We start from the raw sequence: 25,398 nt of genomic DNA on the forward strand, positions 1-25,398 counted from the left end.
ATAAGGGTAAAATGATTCCATTCAATAGAAAATTAGGAGAAAATAAATTTGAAATCATTTTGGTATTTAAAAAATGTTTTTTATTGGTTTTAAATGCAAAACTAGCACTGTTTGACTTTTATGATTTATTTGAACTTGGAAAATAGTTCATCTTATTCTTGGTATTTTTCTGAGCATTTTGGTATATAATATGCCTATGTAATTTTTGTTTTATTTTATTTTTATTTTTGCTCTGTTGAAGTTTTTGTTATGTAAAAAAAACACCGCCTGGACCGAAACACTGTTCGGCCCAGGAGCACCCAACCGGCCCATGGCCAAATTCGGCCCGACGTGGAGCCTCAGGCCACCCCAGGCCTTACGCCTCGCTCGCCCGCGCCCCTCTCTCGCTCGCTCCCCCTCGCACTCGCTGCCAGATGGGGCCTGCTCCCCAGGTCACCCCAACCTCCCGCTCCTCCCGCTGGATGAGCACACACACGCGCTCCGCGCGAACCCACCGGCCGAAGCTCTCAGGATAAGGCTTATATGCGGCACCCGCACGCCCTCACCTTGAATATAAAAGCCCCAAGGTTCCTCGTTCGACCTCGCCGTCTCGCTGCTCCCCACGTCACTCGTAGCCACCACCTTGTCGCTTCGCATCTCGCCGTCCGAAGCTCTGTCGCCGGAGTTTGCCGTCGTCCGTAAGCCGTCGCGGCCTCCGTCTTCTTCTTCAATCTGTTGCCCGAGTCGAAGCGCGCCTTGTTGACATCCTTTTCCTGTCCCTAGGTCACCGGAGATGCCGCCTCGACGAAGCCCGAGTTCGCTGGAGCACCGGAGCACCCCACCTTCGCCTTGTCGACCCCAACGTCCTCTGGAAACGCCGCCTCCACCACCGGACATCCCGCGCTGCGCCCAACCTCCCCGTCGCCTTCCCGCCGCGGGAACGACCGCCGGGAGCACATCCGACCTCGCCGGAGCACGGGAGTGCCGCTGCCCTTCCTCCACCGTCTGGACGTCGCCGACACCCCGCACCACCACTCCCCGGATGCCCTCGACGCGCCCGTCCTCCTCGTCACCTTCCCCGCCGCCGAAACGGCCGCCGCTGCCGCCCCGTCACCGCTCGTTGCCGCGCTGCCGTCGTTCGTCGCCGTCGCCCACGGTGAACCACCACCCCACCCTCGCCCGTTCGATCTACCATGGACGGCCTAGATTAGATCAGGTTAGTTGTGTTTCTTTTAGTTAAACTGGCACGCGGTTAACCATACCCTGATTTTTATTTTAAAAACCGCCGGTCGGTTTTTGTTAGCTAGGCGCGCCTTAGCGTTTCTATTAAATGCCAGCCGTTCGCCGTATAGCTTCTGCAGCGAATGCTGCCCAGCCACCCGCAAGAAGCCACGTGGCCGAGGACCTGCTCGTAATTTTTTCTTTTCTGTTTAGTCCCTGAGTTTTATAGATTAGTCCTTGAACTTCGGATAGCCGTATCTTTTTAACCATAACTCCACTTTCGAATAAACCAATGGCAAATTTTTCGTCATGATTAGATATATCCAGTAGCATCATGTTTTAAACTTTTTCCAATTTCAAATTTGAACTTTATTCAGATTTGAATTCGAACTTCAAATGGCCATATCTCCTAAACCGTAGCTCCGATTAAGTCGATTCCTTTTGCATGCTGTCAGTGTAGCAAAACCCTATCACCTGGACCTTTGTCACAATAATTTTCACATACTAGAATCTGCCCTTTACTATTTTTACTAGTATGCATTGTATGCACTATATTTCACATCACTATTTGAACCATAGGCCTATGTTGTTTTGCACTTAGAATATTTCTGTAGTAGCTTAGTGTGTTGTATGTTCATTTGGTTCTTCCAAGACTTTTTGCTTTGCATGTTCTTCTTGGTTCTCTAAAATGATTGCTTATGTGAGTGTAATGTTTGACTTTATAGATTTTCATTGGAGAGTGATGAATAGTTCTATTAAGTAAATTTCTGAGAGCAATATAATCTTCATCAACTATTACCAGGCAAGTTCACATTTGACCATTCTTCCAATTACCTATGTTTTATATTATGCACTTAGTCCTTTTGTGGTAGGATTGCATGGTAGGATTTATTGTTGCCATATGGCTATGCCATTACCTAGTAGTTCATTTAAGGTAGGTCTGATCTATACATCCTTGTCACCAACGTGTAAGTTTATTTTTTTGCCTCGCCAAATGTAGACGTGGTTTGGGAAGTGAACATGGTGATATATGAGTGACAAAGTAGTAATCAGGACCAAGACTTGTAAATGAACTACCTGGGCGGTATTTGGTTTGAATGGTGGCGAAGTACAGTGGGAGCATGCATGGTTAATCCATGGTGGTGCACCACTAGTGGTCGGCCGCCCAGGCTCAAAGAGATCAATTGTATTCTCATGTCTAGAAGCTTACGCGTGCAGCCACAAGCCAATATGGGCTCTGGCTTACTTGAGTAGTTAATGTGACCCCTTCCGGGATGGGCTAGCAGATGTAGAATGATGTAGGTGTACCGGCCTATCCGTGGGTTAAGGGGGAACATTTTCGAAAGACTGTCTCGGTCATCCTGTTCTCAAATGCCAGGTAGTGCGAGAACTTCAAGGGAGGCGATCGAGTCTTGTGGGGAAAAGTGCGCAAACCTCTGCAGAGTGTTAAAACCTAATCGATTAGTCGTGTCCCCGGTTACGGACAACTTGAGCATCTAGTAGTGGAAATGCTAGGAGATCTCGTCACTCTTAATTAAACAGTTGGGTTAAATGAAACATTGGGAATGGATTGAGTTGGGTTTGCCAACTCATCCTATGCTATATTGTAGTGATAGAATAATATCCTTTGTTCTAGGGGAAAACTAGCTTTATGCAAAAACTAAACTTAGAGCTTTCCACCAGCCAAATTGCATGTACAAATAGGTTCATTATTCTTATGTTGTGACTTGCCAGTACATTCAATGTACTGACCTACAGGGCTGCCACATCTTATGTTGCAGGAACTTTCTACGATGAGTAAGAGTTATGTTGTAGGGTTACGGTCTACACTCAACTTGCCTTTGGCGTTGATGGGACTCCACACCCATTCGATCGTTTCCGCTGATATTTATGAGGTATATATCAGTTTTACGTTATTTATACATGTGATTACACTTTGATATATACATTGATGTACTTTGTGTGCCAGCATACCGATCTAGGGATGGCACGGATACACAGAGGCTTGACCGTTTGAGGTCGGGTCGCTACAACTATTGACCAAAGACATGATTCGGAGCCAATGCATATAATGCTAAATTTGGGGTGCCGAACTATATTGTAAAAAATGTTCGGACTTTGTTGCCGTATTATGGGTCGTAATGAAGCCCTTGGAAGATTTAAAGCGTACCAAAGTGTACGGGTACAACTTGAGAAGGTTATCAAGAAAAAAGAAAAAAAAAGAAAAGAAAAGGGGGGTAGTAAGCTATTGCTGCAGAAGCTGGGCCGCAGATTGTTTCCAATATAGTTTCATTAATACATCAAAGCGTATTTGTACACGTGGTGCAATAAGCTGGGCTATTTGACATGCCACAACCAAGGGAGAGTTGCGTGCGAGTCCTGAAAACAAGTAGAGTGATTGTTAAAGAGACCACCTAGAAATTCCCTTGTACGCTAGTGCTTCTTGCCATCTTGGTGTATCCATCCTGTCGAGAGGACCGATGATCAGGTTGTCAGAGGAAGCCTGCAGAAAATAAACCCAAAGAGGATAAAAAAGAAAAAATGCAAGTATGTGTGTCCAAGAGCGGTCGAGCCATATTATTGACCAGAAACTAGTTATGCCTCCGTCTATGCCCATGGTATTTTGAGTGCATAGTTATGTACACGCAGTACGAATGCCGCCACTTGGTTGGGACTGGGACGGAGGCCAAATTGCTAGTCGAGCTCTTGACGAGCTGGGCTGTCCCACTGCAGAGTAGTCCGGACTCGTTTGATAGTGTCCGGGAGCTTGGCCGTCGAATTAAGGTTCTGCTTGAGAAGGCCGCTCTGTACTTTTGCTGCTAACGCAACGGTGTGCTCCTCGGTACGGAGGGAGCATTCCGTGTTTCCATTGGCTGTTATGGCGCCGCGTGGTTCGGGCATCTTGAGCTTAAGATAAACGTAGTGTGGCACCGCGTTGAAGTGTGCAAATGCGGTTCGTCCGAGTAGTGCATGATAGCCACTGCGAAAGTGGATGATATCTAAGATCAGCTCTTCACTTCGGAAGTTGTCTGGGGATCCGAAGACAACCTCTAGGGTGATTGAGCCCGTACAGCGGGCCTCTACAGCTGGTATGACTCCTTTAAAGGTAGTCTTTGTGGGCTTAATTCTTGAGGCATTAGTGCCCATTTTGCGCGATGTATCCTGATAGAGCAGGTTCAGGCTGCTACCAACGTCCATGAGGACTCACGTGAGGTGGAATCCATTAATGTTTGGGTCGAGGACCATGATACATCTTCGTTGTATCTATAATTTTTGATTGTTCCATGCAAATATTCTACAACTTTCATATACTTTTGGCAACTTTTTATACTATTTTTGGTACTAACATATTGATCCCGTGCCCAGTGCCAGTTCCTATTTGTTGCATGTTTTTTGTCTCGCAGTAAATCCATATCAAACGGAGTACAAATGGGATAAAAACGGATCGAGATTTTTTTTGGAATATATGTCATTTTTGGGAAGAAAAATCAACGTGAGACGATGCCCGAGGGGGCCACGAGGCAGGGGGCGCGCCCCAGGGAGTAGGCACGCCCTGGGCCTTCGTGGCCACCCCGTAAGGCGGTTGATGCCCTTCTTTCGCCGCAAGAAAGCTAATATCCGGATAGAGATCGTGTTAAAATTTCAGCCCAATCGGAGTTACGTATCTCCGGGAATATAAGAAACGGTGAAAGGGCAGGGTCTGAGAATGCAGAAACAGAGAGAGACAGAGAGACAAATCCAATCTCGGAGGGGCTCTCGCCCCTCCCATGCCATGGAGGCCATGTACCAGAGGGGAAACCCTTCTCCCATCTATGGAGAAGGTCAAGGAAGAAGAAGAAGGAGGGGGGCTCTCTCCCCCTCGCTTCCGGTGGCGCCGGAACGCCGCCGGGGGCCACCATCATCACCGCAATCTACACCAACACCTCCGCCATCTTCAACAACATCTCCATCACCTTCCCCCCTCTATCTATAGAAGTGCACTCTCCCGCAACCCGCTGTACCCTCTACCTGAACATGGTGCTTTATGCTTCATATTATTATCCAATGATGTGTTGCCATCCTATGATGTCTGAGTAGATTTTCGCTGTCCTATCAGTGGTTGATGAATTGCTATGATTGATTTAATTTGCTTTTGGTTATGTTGCTGTCCTTTGGTGCCCATCATATGAGCGCGCACGTGGATCACACCATAGGGTTAGTTGTATGTTTATAGGACTATGTATTGGAGGGAAAGAGTGACAGAAACTTCAACCTAGCATAGAAATTGATGCCTACGTGATTGAAGGGGGACCAATATATCATAATGCTATGGTTGGGTTTTGGCTTAATGAACGGTAGTAGTTGCGGATGCTTGCTAATAGTTCTAATCATAAGTGCATAGAATTCCAAGTCAGGGATGACATGCTAGCAGTGGCCTGTCCCACATAAAACTTGCTATCGGTCTAGTAATGTAGTCACTTGCTTAGGGACAATTTCGCAAATCCTACCACCACTTTTGCACACTTGCTATACTAACCTTATTGTTTCATACTTGTTTCATACTTACAAAGTACTTGTAGTTTCATACTTATTCTAGGTAAAGCGAACATTAAGCGTGCGTAGAGTTGTATTGGTGGTCAATAGAACTTGAGGGAATATTTGTTCTACCTTTAGCTCCTCGTTGCATTGACACTCTTACTTATCGAAAGAGGCTACAATTGATCCCCTATAATTGTGGGTTATCAAGACCTTTTTTTGGCGCCGTTGCCGGGGAGTTATAGCATGGGGTGAATATTCTCGTGTGTGCTTGTTTGCTTTATCACTAAGTAATTTTATTTGCTGTCCTAAGTTGTTCTCTATCTTTAGTTATGGATATGGAACACGAAATACCAAAAAAAAATTAGGTGTACCTGCTACTCATGGAGATGGGCAACCTCCTAAAACCCTCGATGCTGGTTATGTGAAAGAGATTATGTACTACTTTGATAATCCTGAGAAAACCCCATTCAATTATGTTATGGGAGACATGTTGGATCAACGTGTATACTTCAGGGATTATCGCTTGACTCAAAAAGGGAAAGTATTATGGGTTCAAATTCATATGTTGCATTGGTATGCTCGAGAACTATGCTCGAGATATGATTATACTTGTTGCTCTAGGATGAAGGCTCCACACCTTCCCTTTTCATGCAAATTTAATGATGATAAAACCTTGGCTTCTTATGCTAATGGTATATATGATTACTATGATGTGGAACAAATAGAAGAATTTGTTGCTTTTATGGGTGCTTATGAAATTGAATCTTTGTTTAAAGAGTGTGAAATTTTTGATGATTTAGTTTATAGACCTGAAAATTTAGCTATACTTAAATATTGCTATGAGAATTATGAATTCAATTCCGATATTGATGATTTTATTGAGAGAGTCTCCGCTGTCCAAGAAGAGAGTAATATTTTGCAGAAGTCTATGGAAGAAGAAATTAATGACATTGTGAGATCATTGGATGAGAAAGATGAGGAGGAGAGCAAAGAACAAAAGGAGGAAGAGCGGATTGATCACCCGTGCCCACCTTCTAATGAGAGTAACTCTTCAACTCATACATTTTTTAATTTCCCTTCATGCTTACCGAAGGATGATTGCTATGATGACTGTTATGATCTCGTTGATTCTCTTGAAATATCCCTTTTTGATGATGCTTGCTATGCTTGTGGCCATGATGCCAATATGAATTATTCTTATGGAGATGAACTTGCTATAGTTCCTTATGTTAAACATGAAATTGTTGCTATTGCACCCAGGTATGATAGTCCTATTATTTATTTGGATTCTCCCGACTACACTATATCAGAGAAGTTTGCTCTTGTTAAGGATTATATTGATGGGTTGCGTTTTACTACTACACATGATGATTTTGATAGATATAATATGTATGTGCTTGCTGCTCCTACTTGCAATTATTATGAGAGAGGAACTACATCTCCGCCTCCCATGTTTCCAACACGAAAAAATTGCAAGAAACTGTTTATACTATGCATTGGCCTTTACTTTGTGTGCATGAATTGTTCTTTTATGACATGCCGATGCATAGGAAGAGAGTTAGACTTCGTCATTACATGATATATGTTACTTTGTGCTCACTACTAAACTATAAATCATTGTTAATTAAAATTGGCTTTGATATACCTTGGGATCTGGGTGGATCCATTACTTGAGCACTACATGCCTAGCTTAATGGCTTTAAAGAAACCGCTGCCAGGGAGACAACCCATAAGTTTTAGAGAGTCATTTATTTCTTTTGAGTGCTTTCATATAAGTTTAAAAACAAAAAAATAAAGAGGGGAAGCCAAAACTTTTCATAAAGAAAAGTGAAAGTGAGAGAGACAAGCATTGTTGAAGTGGGGGAGCTCCTTGAACTTTGTTCATGCTCACGGAAACTTTGTGAATCTTGATTACAGAAAATTTTCAACAAAAATAATTATCCCCTTGTACAATTCCATTGTGTAATAAAAATAATGTGCCAAGGTTTTCCTTTAGGATGTTTTAGATTACTTGTTGGTTTGTACGGTGCAGGACAGAAACTTTGGCTGTAGCGCGCGATTTTACGTTTTTTGCTGGAACATCAAATCGTTCTGAAACTTTTTGCACTGTCTTTATATACAAATTTTTTATTTTCCCAAATTTTCGTAGAATTTTTGGAGTACGAGAGGAATGGTGAATGTTCAGATTAATAGAGACTGTTCTGTTTTAGACAGATTCTTTTTTTGATGCATAGTTTGCTTGTTTTGATGAAACTATCGATTTATATCGGTGGATTAAGCCATGGATAAGATATATTACAGTAGCTACAATGAAAAAATGAAATATGAATTGGTTTGCAACAGTACTTAAAGTAGTGATTTGCTTTATTATACTAACGGATCTTATCAAGTTTTCTGTTGAAGTTTTGTGTGGATGAAGTGTTCGAAGATCGAGGAGGTCTCGATGTGAGAAGAAGGAAGAGAGGGAAGAGCTCAAGCTTGGGGATGCCCGAGGCACCCCAAGTAAATATTCAAGGAGACTCAAGTGTCTAAGCTTGGGGATGCCCCGGAAGGCATCCCATATTTCTTCAACAAGTATCGGTATGTTTTCGGATTCGTTTCGTTCATGCAATATGTGCAATCTTGGAGCGTCTTTTGCATTTACTTTTCATTTTTCTTTTATGCATCATGCTGGTATGAGATAGTCTTTGGTTGATTCATAGAATGCTCATTGCACTTCACTTATATCTTTGGAGTAAGGCTTTATATAATGCTTCATGTGCTTCACTTATATCATTTGAAGTTTGGATTGCCTGTTTCTCTTCGCATAGAAAACCGCCATTTGTAGAATGATCTTTTGCTTCACTTATATTTGTTAGAGCGTGGCATATCCTTTGTAGAAAGAATTAAACTCTCTTGCTTCACTTATATCTATTTAGAGAGATGACAGGAATTGGTTATTCACATGGTTAGTCATAAAATCCAACATAAAATTTGTAGATCGCTGAATATTATATGTTTGATTCCTTGCAATAGTTTTGCGATATAAAGATGGTGATATTAGAGTCATGCTAGCGGGTATTTGTGGATTGTAGAAATACTTGTGTTGAGGTTTGTGATTCCTGTAGCATGCACGTATGGTGAACTGTTATGTGATGAAATCGGAGCATGATTTATTTATTGATTGTCTTCCTTATGACTGGCAGTCGGGGACGAGCGATGGTCTTTTCCTACCAATCTACCCCCTAGGAGCATGCGCGTAGTACTTTGTTTCGATGACTAATAGATTTTTGCAATAATTATGTGAGTTCTTTATGACTAATGTTGAGTCCATGGATTATACGCATTCTCACCCTTCCATCATTGCTAGCCTCTTCGGTACCGTGCATTGCCCTTTCTCACCTCAAGAGTTGGTGCAAACTTCGCCGGTGCATCCAAATTCCGTGATATGATATGCTCTATCACACATAAGCCTCCTTATATCTTCCTCAAAACAGCCACCATACCTACCTATTATGGCATTTCCATAGCCATTCCGAGATATATTCCCATGCAACTTCCATCATCATCATATACATGACTTGAGCATTCATTGTCATATTGCTTTTCATGATCGTAAGATAGCTAGCATGATGTTTTCATGGCTTGTCTATTTTTGATGTCATTGCTACGCTAGATCATTGCACATCCCGGTACACTGCTGGAGGCATTCTTATAGAGTCATATTTTGTTCTAGTATCGAGTTGTAATATTGAGTTGTAAGTAAATAAAAGTGTGATGATCATCACTATTAGAGCATTGTCCCATGTGAGGAAAGTATGATGGAAGCTATGATTCCCTCACAAGTTGGGATGAGTCTCTGGACTTTACAAAAAATAAAAGAGGCCAAAGAATCCCATAAAAAAAGAGGCCAAAGAAGCCCACTAAAAAAAGAGAAAAACAAGAGAAAAAATAAAAATAAAAAATGGGAGAAAATAGAGAAGGGACAATGTTACTATCCTTTTACCACACTTTTGCTTCAGAATAGCACCATGTTCTTCATATAGAGAGTCTCTTGAGTTATCACTTTCATATACTAGTGGGAATTTTCATTATAGAACTTGGCTTGTATATTCCGATGATGGGCTTCCTCAAATGCCCGAGGTCTTCATGAGCAAGCAAGTTGGATGCACACCCACTTAGTTTCCTGTTTGAGCTTTCATACACTTATAGCTCTTAGTGCATCCGTTGCATGGCAATCCCTACTCCTCACATTGACATCAATTGATGGGCATCTCCATATCCCATTGATTAGCCGCGTCGATGTGAGACTTTCTCCCTTTTATCTTCTCCACACAACCTCCACCATCATATTTTGTTCCACCTATAGTGCTATATCCATGGCTCACGCTCATGGATTGCATGAAAGTTGACAAGGTTTGAGAACATCAAAAGTATGAAACAATTGCTTGGCTTGTCATCGGGGTTGTGCATGATTTGAATATTTTGTGTGGTGAAGATGGAGCATAGCCAAACTATATGATTTTGTAGGGATAACTTTCTTTGGCCATGTTATTTTGAAAAGACATGATTACTTTATTAGTATGCTTGAAGTATTATTATCTTAATGTCAGATGATAGACTATTGCTTTGAATCACTCATGTCTTAATATCCATGCCATGATTAGATTACATGATCAAGATTATGCTAGGTAGCATTCCACATCAAAAATTATCTTTTTTATCATTTACCTACTCGAGGACGAGCAGGAATTAAGCTTGGGGATGCTGATATGTCTCCGTCATATCTATAATTTTTGATTGTTCCATGCCAATATTCTTCAACTTTCATATACTTTTGGCAACTTTTTATACTATTTTTGGGACTAACATATTGATCCAGTGCCCAGTGCTAGTTCATGTTTGTTGCATGTTTTTTGTTTCGCAGTATATCCATATCAAACGGAGTCCAAATGGGGTAAAAACTCATGGATATTTTTTTGGAATATATGTGATTTTTGGGAAGAAAAATCAACGCGAGACAATGCCCGACGGGGGCACGAGGCGGGGGGTCCGCCCCAGGGGGCAGGCACGCCCTGGGCCCTCGTGGCCACCCCGTAAGGCGGTTGATGCACTTCTTTCGCCGCAAGAAAGCTAATATCCGGATAGATATCGTGTTAAAATTTCAGCCCAATTGGATTTACGGATCTCCAGGAATATAAGAAACGGTGAAAGGGCAGAATCTGAGAACGCAGAAAAAGAGAGAGACAGAGAGAAAAATCCAATCTCGGAGGGGCTCTCGCCCCTCCCATGCCATGGAGGCCATGGACTAGAGGGGAAACCCTTCTCACATCTAGGGAGAAGGTCAAGGAAGAAGAAGAAGGAGGGGGGCTCTCTCCCCCTCGCTTCCGGTGGCACCGGAACGCCGCCGAGGGCCATCATCATCACCGCAATCTACACCCACACCTTCGCCATTTTCACCAACATCTCCATCACCTTCCCACCTCTATCTACAACGGTCCACTATCCCACAACCCGTTGTACCCTCTACTTGAACATGGTGCTTTATGCTTCATATTATTATCCAATGATGTGTTGCCATCCTATGATGTCTGAGTAGATTTTCGTTTTCCTATCGGTGGTTGATGAATTGGTATGATTGATTAAACTTGCTTATGGTTATGTTGCTATCCTTTGGTGCCCATCATATGAGTGCGCGCGTGGATCACACCATAGGGTTAGTTGTATGTTGATAGGACTATGTATTGGAGGGCAAGAGTGACAGAAACTTCAACCTAGCATAGAAATTGATGCCTATGGGATTGAAGGGGGACCAATATATCTTAATGCTATGGTTGGGTTTTACCTTAATGAACGTTAGTAGTTGCGGATGCTTGCTAATAGTTCCAATCATAAGTGCATAGAATTCCATGTCAGGGATGACATGCTAGCAGTGGCTTCTCCCACATAAAACTTGCTATCGGTCTAGTAACATAGTCAATTGCTAGGGACAATTTCGCAACTCCTACCACCACTTTTCCACACTCGCTATACTAACCTTATTGCTTCTTTATCTAAACAGCCCCTACTTTTTATTTACGCGCTCTTTATTATCTTGCAAACCTATCCAAAAACACCTACAAAGTACTTCTAGTTTCATACTTGTTCTAGGTAAAGCGAACGTTAAGCGTGCGTAGAGTTGTATCGGTGGTCGATAGAACTTGAAGGAATATTTGTTCTACCTTTAGCTCCTCGTTGGGTTTGACACTCTTACTTATCGAAAGAGGCTACAATTGATCCCCTATACTTGTGGGTAGCAGACCAGTGTGGCTGAACTGCCATGACCGATACTGGTCGGATGGTCCCTGCGATCAAAATTGATCGGACATGAAGACCATGGGTTGAACTTTGGGGCGACTGGCTCCATCGCATAGACATCCCTGAGCGCGCGCTTGCGTTCCCTCTTGGGGATGTGGGTAGCGTATATCATGTTCACCGTTTTAACTTGGGAGGGAAACTTCTTCTGTCCCCCTGTGTTTGGTGCATGGGGCTCCTCGTCATTGTCCTCACTTTGCGACCCACTTTCCTTGTTCTCAGAATTTAACTTGTCGGCCTGTTTAAAACCCAACAATCTCTGTTGGTGTGATTGGCTGGTTTGTCGGGGGTGCTGTGTATCTGGCATGGGTGATCGAGTATGCGGTCAGACTTGGAGCCACTAAATCAGGCGTTAACCGTCGTGTCGTCGGTTTCGACGCTTGTGTCTGTTGCGTTGGGGCTTGCCGTTGCTATTTTTGGCTTTCGCAGTGCCAGGTTCACTTGCATTGTTGTTGCTACGGGCTAGCCAGCTATCTTCGCCCGCGCAAAAGTGGGTCATAAGTGCCGTAAGGGCTGCCATGGACTTCGGCTTCTCTTGGCCGAGGTGTCGGGTGAGCCACTCATCCCGGATGCTGTGTTTAAAGTCCGCCAAGGCTTCGACATCGGGATAGTCGACGATCTGGTTCTTTTTAGTTAAGAACCTAGTCCATAGTTTCCTGGCTGACTCTCCGGGCTGTTGAATTATGTGACTTAAGTCATCGGCATCCGGAGGTCGAACATATGTACCTTGGAAGTTGTCAAGGAAGGCCTCTTCCAAGTCCTCCCAGCTGTATATGTAGTTTTCAGGCAGACTGTTCAACCAGTGCCGGCTGGTCCTTTGAGTTTTAGTGGGAGTTATTTCATGGCATGGAGATCGTCACCGCGGGCCATATGAATGTGAAGAAGAAAATCCTCGATCCATACTGCGGGGTCTGTTGTCCCATCGTAATATTCGATGTTTACGGGTTTAAACCCTTCTGGTAATTCGTGCTCCATTACCTCATCTGTGAAGCAAAGGGGGTGTGCGACGCCTCTATATTAGGCCACGTCATGACGTAGTTCAGATGGAGCCCATCTGCGGTTCGCGGCCTGGGTGTAAGTATGATTATTGTGTCCACCTAGATAGCCGTTATCGCGTGTCGGGGCACGTCCCCGTGATCCATAGATCGATCTGTTCTGACCTGCTCTACTATCCAAGTCCTGCCACAGGTCATATGTATGTCCCTGAGCTGTTTTGCCTCTGCCTTTACGGTGAGGTGGGGCGGGCTGGTGTTCGGCTTGAGTTGCCGCTTTGTCTCGACCACGTGGTGGTCGGTCAGCCGCATTGCGCGATGATGGTACGGGCTCCAGCGCGTCATCATCGAACTGAGGTACCAATTTGCGCTTTGGGTAACTTTTGGCTGGACGCTTAAGGCCATATTCCTCGACTGCCAGGACGTCAGTCCATCTATCGTTGAGCAGATCTTGATCAGCTTGAAGCTGCTGCGTCTTTTTCAGGCTCCTTGCAGTGGCTATTAGCCTGTGCTTAAAGCGCTCCTGCTCGAGAGGTTCCTCTGGCACAATAAAATCCTTGGTGTCGAGGCTCACCTCATCCTCGGAGAGCGGAAGATAATTACTGTTCTCCGAGTCTTCATGTGTGGCATGTTCATCAGGGCTAACTTGCCCGTCTTCCCGTTCATCTTGTTCGAAAGTTGCCTCAACGGGGTCTTCATTGTCTTCGGCACCGTCCGGAGTGTTATCTTCTCCTGTGCCGGTGTTGCTGTCTTTGATGTGGCGTGATTTAGAGCGGCGCCGGTGATGCCGGCGCTTTGGTTGTATCTCAGGAGGTTTTTCCTCAATTGGATCTTCCTTGTCATCGCCACTATTCTCTTTTGGTGCATCTACCATGTATACGTCGTATGAGGAGGTGGCCGTCCATCGTCCGATGAACGGTGGGTTTTTGGCCTGCTCCTCTCCAGCATCGTCGTCCATACCGTCGATGTCTTCGGAGCCGTAATCGATCATGTTGGTTAAGTCTTTGATAGTTGCTATTAAGTGGGCGGGGGGGGGGGGGGGGGAAGCGAAATTCTCCGTCGTCAGCCTCTAGTTCGAACCAGATATAATTCGGCTGAGAGTCCCCCGCTAAGGAGAGTGTTTTTAATGAGTTTAGCACGTCGCCTAAAGGCGAGTGCCGAAAGATGTCTGCGGAGCTGAATTCGATGATCGATGCTTGATCAAGCTCGTCGTGCGCGGACGCACATGCTTCGAAACTTGTAGCCGGAAATGGGTTCGAGGTTCCGGTGACACAGATCCCACTCGAGGTTGGGTTGGTGTGCGTCTCTGACACCGCTGAGTCTGCGGCATCCGTGGCGGGGTTGAGCCTCCTATGCTCCGATGGCGCAATCTGCTCCGGATCTAGGGCCAGAGCAGTTACAGGTGCTATCCCCTGGGCATGGTCCGATGGAAGGTTTAAGTCATGTTCATCGTGGCGACAGGGAGCGACTGCCATGGTCTTGAATCCGTCAAAGATCAAGTCTCTGCGGATATCCGTGACATAGTTCAAGCTTCCAAATCTGACTTGACGGCCAGGGTCATAGCTATCGATCTGCTCTAGATGGCCACGCGAGTTGGCCCGCAGTGCGAAGCCGCTGAATACGAAGATATGTCCGGGGAGGAAGGTTTCTCCCTGGACAACATTGTTGTATATGATTGACAGGTCTACCGAACCTCTTGACGACGACACAGCGAAACTCTCAATGAAAGCACCAATGTCGGTGTCAAAACCGGCGGATCTCGGGTAGGGGTCCCAAACTGTGCGTCTAAGGTCGATGGTAACAGGAGACAGGGGACACGATGTTTACCCAGGTTCGGTCCCTCTCTATGGAGGTAATACCCTACTTCCTGCTTGATTGATCTTGATGAATATGAGTATTACAGGAGTTGATCTACCTCGAGATCGTAATGGCTAAATCCCTAGAAGTCTAGCATGTATGACTATGAATATGATTCCCCACTCTACGGAGTAAGCCCTCCTGTTTATATAGAGGCCGGAAGGGACTAGGGTTATACAAAGTCGGTTACAGAGAAAGGAATCTTCATATCAGGACTCCAAGCTTTCCTTCCACGCCAAGGAGAGTCCCATCCGGACACGGGAGATAGTCTTCGGTCTTGTATCTTTACACCCCATCAGTCCGGCCCACGTACCATAGTGCAGACGCCCGAGGACCCCCTAATCCAGGACTCCCTCAGTCATAACAAGTGCATCGGGTCCAATGAAAATCTTTTGTGACAATACTGGTGCAATTGCCTTGGCAAAGGAATCCGGATTTCACAAGAGAACCAAGCACATCAAGAGACGCTTCAATTCCATCCGCGATCAAGTCAAGGAGGGAGAGATAGAGGTTTGCAAGATACATACGGATCTGAATGTTGCAGACCCGTAGACTAAGCCTCTCTCACGAGCAAAACATGATCAGCAGCATGACTCCATGGGTGTTAGAATCATTACTGTGTAATCTAGATTATTGACTCTAGTGCAAGTGGGAGACTGAAGGAAATATGCCCTAGATGCAATAATAAAGTTGTTATTTATATTTCCTTCTATCATGATAAATGTTTCTTATTCATTCTAGAATTGTATTAACCGGAAACTTAGTACATGTGTGAATACATAGGCAAACATACTGTCACTAGTATGCCTCTACTTGACTAGCTCGTTGAATCAAAGATGGTTAAGTTTCCTAGCCATAGACCTGAGTTGTCATTTGATTAATGGGATCACATCATTAGAGAATGATGTGATTGACTTCACCCATTCCGTTAGCTTAGCACTTGATCGTTTAGTATGTTGCTATTGCTTTCTTCATGACTTGTACATGTTCCTATGACTATGAGATTATGCAACTCCCGAATACTGGAGGAACAGTTTGTGTGCTACCAAACGTCACAATGTAACTGGGTGATTATAAAGGTGCTCTACAGGTGTCTCCATGGCACTTGTTGAGTTGGCATAGATCGAGATTAGGATTTGTCACTCCGATTGTCGGAGAGGCTCATGACCCTCTCAGTAATGCCCATCACAATAAGCCTTGCAAGCAATGTGACTAATCATTTAGTTGTGGATGATGCATTACGGAACGAGTAAAGAGACTTGTCGGTAAGAGATTAAACTAAGTATTGAGATACCGACGATCGAATCTCGGGCAAGTAACATACCGATGATAAAGGGAACAAAGTATGTTGTTATGCAGTTTGACCGATAAAGATCTTCGTAGAATATGTGGGAGCCAATATGAACATCCAGGTTCCTCTATTGGTTATTGGCCGGAGACGTGTCTCGGTTATGTCTACATAGTTCTCGAACGTGTAGGGTCCGCATGCTTAACGTTCGGTGACGATCGGTATTATGATTTTATGTGTTTTGATGTACCGAAGGTAGTTCGGAGTCCCGGATATGATCACGGACATGACAAGGAGTCTCGAAATGGTCGAGACATAAAGATCAATAAATTTGATGACTATGTTTGGACATCGGAAAGGTTTCGAGAGAGTTCGGGCATATAGCGGAGTATCGGGGGGGGGGGGGGGTTACCGAAACCCCCCGGGGAGTCAATGGGCCTTAATGGGCCATAGTGGAAAGGAGGAGGCGGCGGATAAGGTGGGGGCGCCCCCCCAAGCCCAATCCGAATTGGGAGGGGTGCCGCCCCCCCTTTCCTTCTCTCCTTCTCCCCCTTCCTTCCCTCTCATACTCCAACTTGGGAAGGGGGAATCCTACTCCCACCGGGAGTAGGACTCCCCCCTTGGGCGCGCCTACGAGGCCGGCCCTCTCCCCTTCCTCAACTCCTTTATATACGAGGAGGGGGGAACCCCATAGCCACACAAGTTGATCATTGATCTCTTAGCCGTGTGCGGTGCCCCCCTCCACCATAATCCACCTTGGTCATATCATTGTCGTGCTTAGGCGAAGCCCTTCGTCGGTAGCTTCATCATCACCGTCATCACATCGTCGTGCTGACGAATCTCTCCCTCGACACTCTGTTGGATCGTGAGTTCGTGGGACGTCACCGAGCCGAACGTGTGCAGATCGCGGAGGTGCCATACTTTTGGTACTAGGATCGGTCGATCGTGAAGACGTACGACTACATCAACCGTGTTGTCATAACGCTTCCGCTTATAGTCTACGAGGGTACGTAGACAACACTCTCCTCTCTCGTTGCTATGCATAACCATGATATTGCGTGTGCATAGGAATTTTTTGAAATTACAACGTTCCCCAACAATATAAGGTAATCTTCAAATGCTACCAGCTCGTTTCAACGTTTTTCTTCCTGAAATTGTTAGTCCCACACAAAATGTGTTTGTCCTTGGATGCCTTATCACAGATAATGTGTTGGTTGCTTATGAGAGTTTCCACACAATTAAAATAAAAGGATGGCAAGGTTGGTTTGTGTGCGGTGAAACTGGACATGCACAATGCTTATAACCATGTTGAATGGGTTTTCCTAGAAGATATCTTGCTGAAGTTTGAGAGTTTAACTCCATTACTTGCACACGAAGATCAGGTTGGGAATCTACTGGCACTACTGAAATTTTCGTATACGCCGGGTGTGGGCATCTTCCCCGAGAGCCAAAACACGCGCACTCGGCAAAGTAATGAACTCCGAGAGCAGCACTCGGCAAAGGAAGTAAATCGGCAAACACATGATAATGCCGACAGTATTGCTCGGCAAACAGGCTACACTCGGCAAAGGCACTATTTACCAAGGGCCATTGATACGTCTCCAATGTATCTATAATTTTTTATTGTTCCATGCTATTATATTATCTGTTTTGGATTTTTTATATGCATTAAAATGCTATGTTATATGATTTTTGGGACTAACCTATTAACCTAGATCCCAGTGCCAGTTTTTATTTTTTTCTTGTTTTAGAGTTTCGCAGAAAATGAATACCAAACGGAGTCCAAATGGAATAAAACTTTCGCCATGATTTTTCTTGGAGCAGAAGACACCCAGGATACTTGGAGTACAAGTCAGAGAAGCTTCGAGGCGGTCACAAGGGTGGAGGATGCGCCCATGGGGTGGGGCACGCCCCCCCCCCCAACATTGTGGGCCCCTCAAGCATCTCCTGACCTAATTCTTTCGCCTATATATACTCTTATACCCCAAAAACATCCAGGGGAGCCACAGAACCACTTTTCCACCGCCGCAACCTTCTCTACCCATGAGATCCCATCTTGGGGCCTTTTCTGGCATCCTGCCGGAGGGGGAATCGATCATGGAGGGCTTCTACATCATAACTATTGCCTCTCCGATGAAGCGTGAGAAGTTTACCATATACCTACGGGTCCATAGCTAGTAGCTAGATGGCTTCTTCCCTCTCTTTGATTCTCAATACAAAGTTCTCCTCGATATTCTTGGAGATCTATTCGATGTAATATTCTTTTGTGATGTTTTTGCCGAGATCCGATTAATGGTAGATTTATGATCAAGTTTATCTATGAATATTATTTGAATCTCCTCTGAATTCTTATATGCATGATTTGATATCTTTGCAAGTCTCTTCGAACTATCGATTTGGTTTGGCCAATTAGATTGGTTTTTCTTGCAATGGGAGAAGTTCTTAGCTTTGGGTTCAATCTTGCGGTGTCCTTTCCCAGTGACAGTAGGGGCAGCAAGGCACGTATTGTTGCCATCGAGGATAAAAAGATGGGGTTTTTATCATATTGCTTGAGTCAATCCTGCACTGGTGCGCGTCAGTGCTATTCAAACGGTTTTAACCCCTTTCCGCGACGTCATTTGGAACCGTCGACTAGTGAGTGACGACGATAGGGGGGTCCTTCCCACATGACCCAGAAACCGTCGGGGATAGGGAACCTACTGTACTCCTACTCGTTTTTGCTCGCATTGCCATTACATTCGGTATTCTGTGCTGCTATGTTACGACGCGTGACCCATCACAAATGGGTCACTATTATAGAATGTGTATGATAAGCATACAATCACACACATTCGCTTTTCCTAAACGGAATGCGATAACTAATTAAGAAGATTAGCTAATCGCCGTACGAGTGTCGGACAAGATTACGAAACGTTGGACCTTCGTAACATCGTCGTACACGATAACAATCGCACACGCTATTCTGTGGTGCAACGTTTATGATGCATACTTCATCAAAAACAGTTCATGGTTGCAAATCATGTAGGATAAAGCAACTAAACAAACGTTTAGTTTTCCCACACCGTTTGTGATATTGTCTGACATCGCACACGCTTTGCAGACGGCAACTGTGTGCATGCTTGCACACGTTTCCTCTCTTTGAGCTGTCTTGGATTATGGTGTATTTCGCAAATGTTTGTGTTTTACCAACCGTGTGTGCCGTAACGACTTGGAGAGCGTAATTTCACCATAATTTAATTGTAGCTATTTCAAATTGTATCGGATTTGAATTTGAATTTGAATGTATGCTATAGCTTTATTCATATCCATCAGGTTCAAACAACCAATGCATTATTCGATTCATAGGTACATATGTTCAAGAATTGCATAAGAACCAAATAAAGAATGATGAACCACATTTGTATACTTGTACTATTAAAGATGGTAAAGAAAGAGGTGAAATACATTCTGTTTGTTGAACAAGGTGAAGCGGAATGCCCATATTGTGCCATTCTCCATGCAGAAGGCACACACGACTCTAGTCCAACCCCTTGTGATGGCCGATCGCCCACCCTTCACGGTCTTCATGAAAACATCTAGATAATCATCATGTTCTGGTAGAAATACTTTAACCTTTGCATGCCCATCAATCATCTAGTTTGAGAGGTAATCTTGAGTAAACTGCTTTGGCAACCACTTCAAAGGAAAAAGATTCAGACATTGTCATCTAACACAACTCATATGGGCAGTAAAAAGAAGGCTGCAGAGTTCTTACTTACCATCCTGTAGTTTGCTGTTGCCTTGGATAAAGTGTAAACAAATAGTTTAATTTCCATCTTTGGACCCATTTTAATAACAATCTTTATCATCTTCCACACTTGATGTTGGTTCATCATTATCTCATTGCCCCATACGTAGAAAGGGTCGAAGCGTCGATCTTTACCAATGACATATGTACCAAATGAAGGAAATATGCCCTAGAGGCAATAATAAAGTTATTATTTATTTCCTTATTTCATGATAAATGTTTATTATTCATGTTAGAATTGTATTAACCGGAAACATAATACATGTGTGAATACATAGACAAACAGAGTGTAACTAGTATGCCTCTACTTGACTAGCTCATTGATCAAATATGGTTATGTTTCCTAACCATACACATGAGTTGCCATTTGATAAACAGGGTCACATCATTAGGAGAATGATGTGATTTGACTTGACCCATTCCGTTAGCTTAGCACTAGATCGTTTTAGTTTACTGCTATTGCTTTCTTCATGACTTATACATGTTCCTATCAGTATGAGATTATGCAACTCCCGATTACCAGAGGAATACTTTGTGTTCTACCAAACGTCACAACGTAACCGGGTGATTATAAAGGTGCTCTACAGGTGTCTCCAATGGTACTTGTTGAGTTGGCATAGATCGAGATTAGGATTTGTCACTCCGATTGTCGGAGAGGTATCTCTGGGCCCTCTTGGTAATGCACATCACTATAAGCCTTGCAAGCAATGGAACTAATGAGCGGGATGATGCATTACGGAACGAGTAAAGAGACTTCTAGTAACGAGATTGAGCTAGGTATTGAGATACCGATGATCAAATCTCGGGCAAGTAACATACGCATGACAAATGGAACAAAGTATGTTGTTATGCGGTTTGACCGATAAAGAACTTCGTAGAATATGTAGGATCCAATATGAGCATCCAGGTTCCGCTATTGGTTATTGACTGGAGACGTGTCTCGGTCATGTCTACATAGTTCTCGAACCCGTAGGGTCCACACGATTAATGTTCAGTGACGATCGGTATTATGAGTTTATGTAATTTGATGTACCAAAGGTAGTTTGGAGTCCTGGATGTGATCACGGACATGACAAGGAGTCTCGAAATGGTCGAGACATAAAGATTGATATATTGGATGACTATATTCGGACACCGGAAGTGTTTCGGGTGATTCCGGAGAAAACCGGAGTGCGGGAGGGTTACCGAACCCCCCGGGAGAACTAAATGGGCTACATGGGCCTTAGTGGAGAGAAAGAGGGCCGGCCAGGGCAGGACGCGTGCCCCTCCCCCTCTGGTCCGAATTGGACTAGGGAAGGGGGGCGCCCCCCTTTCCTTCTCCCTCTCCTCCTTCCTTTCCCCCTCCTAGTAGGACTAGGAAAGGGGAGTCCTAATCCTACTAGGAGGAGGACTCCTCCTCCTGGCATGCCCTGCAAGGGCTATCCGGCCTCCCCCTTCCTCCTTTATATACGGGGCAGGGGGCACCCTAGGACACACAAGTTCATTTTTCCAAGCCGTGTGCGGTGCCCCCCTCCACCATATTCCACCTCGATCATATCGTAGCGGTGCTTAGGCGAAGCCCTGTGTCGGTAACTTCATCATCACTGTCATCACACCGTCGTGCTGACGAAACTCTCCCATGAAGCTCTACTGGATCGTGAGTTCGCGGGACGTCACCGAGCTGAACGTGTGCACATCGCGGAGGTGCCGTGTCTTCGGTTCTAAGGATCGGTCGATCGTGAAGACGTACGACTGCATCAACCGCGTTGTCATAACGCTTCCGCTTATGGTCTACAAGGGTATGTAGACGATACTCTCCCCTCTCGTTGCTATGCATCACCATGTTCTTGCGTGTGCGTAGGAATTTTTTTGAAATTACTGCGTTCCCCAACAGTGGCATCCGAGCCAGGTTTATGGGTAGATGTTATATGCACGAGTAGAACACAAGTGAGATGTGGGCGATACAAGTCATACTGCTTACCAGCATGTCATACTTTGGTTCGGCGGTATTGTTGGATGAAGCAGCCCGGACCGACATTACGCGTACGCTTACGTGAGACTGGTTCTACCGACGTGCTTTGCAGGGCATGTTGTGATGTGATATGGTCAAGGCATGATGCTATATTTTATTGTATGAGATGATCATGTTTTGTAACAGAGTTATCGGCAACTGGCAGGAGCCATATGGTTGTCGCTTTATTGTATGCAATGCAATCGCCCTGTAATTGCTTTACTTTATCACTAAGCGGTAGCGATAGTCGTAGAAGCAATAGTTGGCGAGAAGACAACGATGCTACGATGGAGATCGATGTCTTGCACCGGTGACGATGGTGATCATGACGGTGCTTTGGAGATGGAGATCAAAAGCACAAGATGATTATGGCCATATCATATCACATATATTGATTGCATGTGATGTTTATCCTTTATGCATCTTATTCTGCTTGATTGACGGTAGCATTATAAGATGATCTCTCATTAAATTTTAAGGTACAAGTGTTCTCCCTGAGTATGCACCATTGCCAAAGTTCATCGTGCCGAGACACCACGTGATGATCGGGTGTGATAAGCTCTACGTTCACATATAACGGGTGCAAGCCAGTTTTGCACACGCAGAAATACTCGGGTTAAACTTGACGAGCCTAGCATATGCAGATATGGCCTCGGAACACTGAGACCGAAAGGTCGAGCATGAATCATATAGTAGATATGATCAACATAGTGATGTTCACCATTGAAAACTACTCCATTTCATGTGATGATGGGTCATGGTTTAGTTGATTTGGATTACATGATCAGTTAGATGATTAGAGGGATGTCTATCTAAGTGGGAGTTCATAAATATGATTAATTGAACTTTAATTTATCATGAACTTAGTACCTGATAGTATTTTGCTTATCTATGTTATTGTAGATAGATGGCCCGTGCTATTGTTCCGTTGAATTTTAACGCGTTCCTTGAGAAAGCAAAGTTGAAAGATGATGGTAGCAATTACACGGACTGGGTCCGTAACTTGAGGATTGTCTTCATTGGTGCATAGAGGAATTACGTCTTGGAAGCACCGCTAGGTGTACCACCCACGCCGGCAACTGCAGACATTGTGAATGCCTGACAGTTGCGTGTTGTTGACTACTCGATAGTTCAGTGTGCCATGCTTTACGGCTTAGAACTGGGACTTCAACGACACTTTGTATGTCGTGGAGCATATGAGATGTTCCAGGTGTTGAAGTTAATATTTCAAGCAAATGCCCGGATTGAGAGATATGAGGTCTCCAATAAGTTTTACAGCTGCAAGATGGAGGAGAATAGTTCTGTCAGTGAACATATACTGAAAATGTCTAGGTATAACAATCACTTGATTCAACTAGGAGTTAATCTTCTGGATGAAAGTGTCATTGAAAGAATTCTTCAATCACTGCCACCAAGCTACAAGAGCTTCGTGATGAACTATAACATGCAAGGGATGGATAAGACAATTCTCGAGCTCTTTGCAATGCTAAAGGCTGCGGAGGTAGAAATCAAGAAGGAGTATCAAGTGTTGATGGTCAACAAGACCACTAGTTTCAAGAAAAGGGTAAAGGGAAGAAGAAGGGGAACTTCAAGAAGAACAGCAAACAAGTTGCTGCTCAAGAGAAGAAACCCAAGTCTGGACCTAAGCCTGAGACTAAGTGCTTCTACTACAAAGGGACTGGTCACTGGAAGCAGAATTGCCCCAAGTATTTGGCGGATAAGAAGGATGGCAAAGTGAACAAAGGGTATTTGATATTGGTTCTGTTGCTACCATTTGCAACTCAAAACAGGGACTACAGATTAAGCAAAGATTGGCTAAGGACGAGGTGATGATGCGCGTCAGAAATGGTTCCAAAGTCGATGTGATCGCCGTCGACACGAAACCTCTACATCTACCTTCAGGATTAGTTTTAGACCTGAATAATTGTTATTTGGTGCCAGCATTGAGCATGAACATTATATATGGATCTTGTTTGATGTGAGACGGTTATTCATTTAAATCAGAGAATAATGGTTGTTCTATTTATATGAGTAATATCTTTTATGGTCATGCACTTTTGATGAGTGGTCTATTTTTACAAAATCATGATAGTAGTGATACACATATTCATAGTATTGAAGCCAAAAGATATAAGTTTAATAATGATAGTGCAACTCATTTGTGGCACTGCCGTTTAGGTCATATTGGTGTAAAGCGCATGAAGAAACTCCATGCTGACGGGCTTTTGGAATCACTTGATTATGAATCACTTGATGCTTGCGAAGCATGCCTCATGGGCAAGATGACTAAAACGGCGTTCTCCGGATCTATGGAGCGAGCAACAGATTTGTTGGAGATCATATATACTGATGTATGTGATCCGATGAATGTTGAGGCTCGCGGCGGGTATCATTATTTTCTCACCTTCATAGATGATTTGAGCAGATATGAGTATATCTACTTGATGAAACATAAGTTTGAAACATATGAAAATTTAAAAGATTTTCAGAGTGAATTGGAAAATCATTGTAACAAGAAAATAAAGTTTCTATGATCTGATCGTGGAGGAGAATATTTGAGTTACGAGTTTGGTCTTTATTTGAAACAATGCGGAATAGTTTCACACCGGAACACCACAACTTAATGGTGTGTCCGAACGTCGTAATCGTACTTTACTAGATATGGTGCGATCTATGATGTCTCTTACTGATTTACAGCTATCGTTTTGGGGTTATGCTTTAGAGACAACCGCATTCATGTTAAATAGGGCACCATCTAAATCCGTTGAGATGACGCCTTATGAGCTATGGTTTGGCAAGAAACCAAAGTTGTCGTTTCTTAAAGTTTGGGGTTGTGATGCTTATGTGAAAAAACTTCAACTTGATAAGCTCGAACCTAAATCAGAGAAATGTGTCTTCATAGGATACTCAAAGGAGACTGTTGGGTACACCTTCTATCACAGATCTGAAGGCAAGACATTCATTGCTAAGAATGGATCCTTTCTAGAGAAGGAGTTTCTCTCAAAAGAAGTGAGTGGGAGGAAAGTAGAACTTGATGAGGTAACTGTACCTGCTCCCTTATTGGAAAGTAGTCCATCACATAAACCGGTTCCTGTGACACCTACACCAATTAGTGAGGAAGCCAATGATGATGATCATGAAAGTTCAGATCAAGTTACTACCGAACCTCGTAGGTCAACCAGAGTAAGATCCGCACCAGAGTGGTACGGTAATCCTATTTTGGAGGTCATGTTACTTGACCATGACGAACCTACGAACTATGAGTAAGCGACGATGAGCCCAGATTCCACAAAATGGCTTGAGGCCATGAAATATGAGATGGGATCCATGTATGAGAACAAAGTATGGACTTTGGTTGACTTGCCTGATGATCGGCAAGCCATCGAGAATAAATGGATCTTCAAGAAGAAGACTGACGCTGACAGTAACTTTA

Source organism: Triticum urartu, chromosome 6A (assembly GCF_056163025.1).
Source record: "Triticum urartu cultivar PI428250 chromosome 6A, HENAU_Tu73, whole genome shotgun sequence".
Classification (NCBI taxonomy): Eukaryota; Viridiplantae; Streptophyta; class Magnoliopsida; order Poales; family Poaceae; genus Triticum; species Triticum urartu.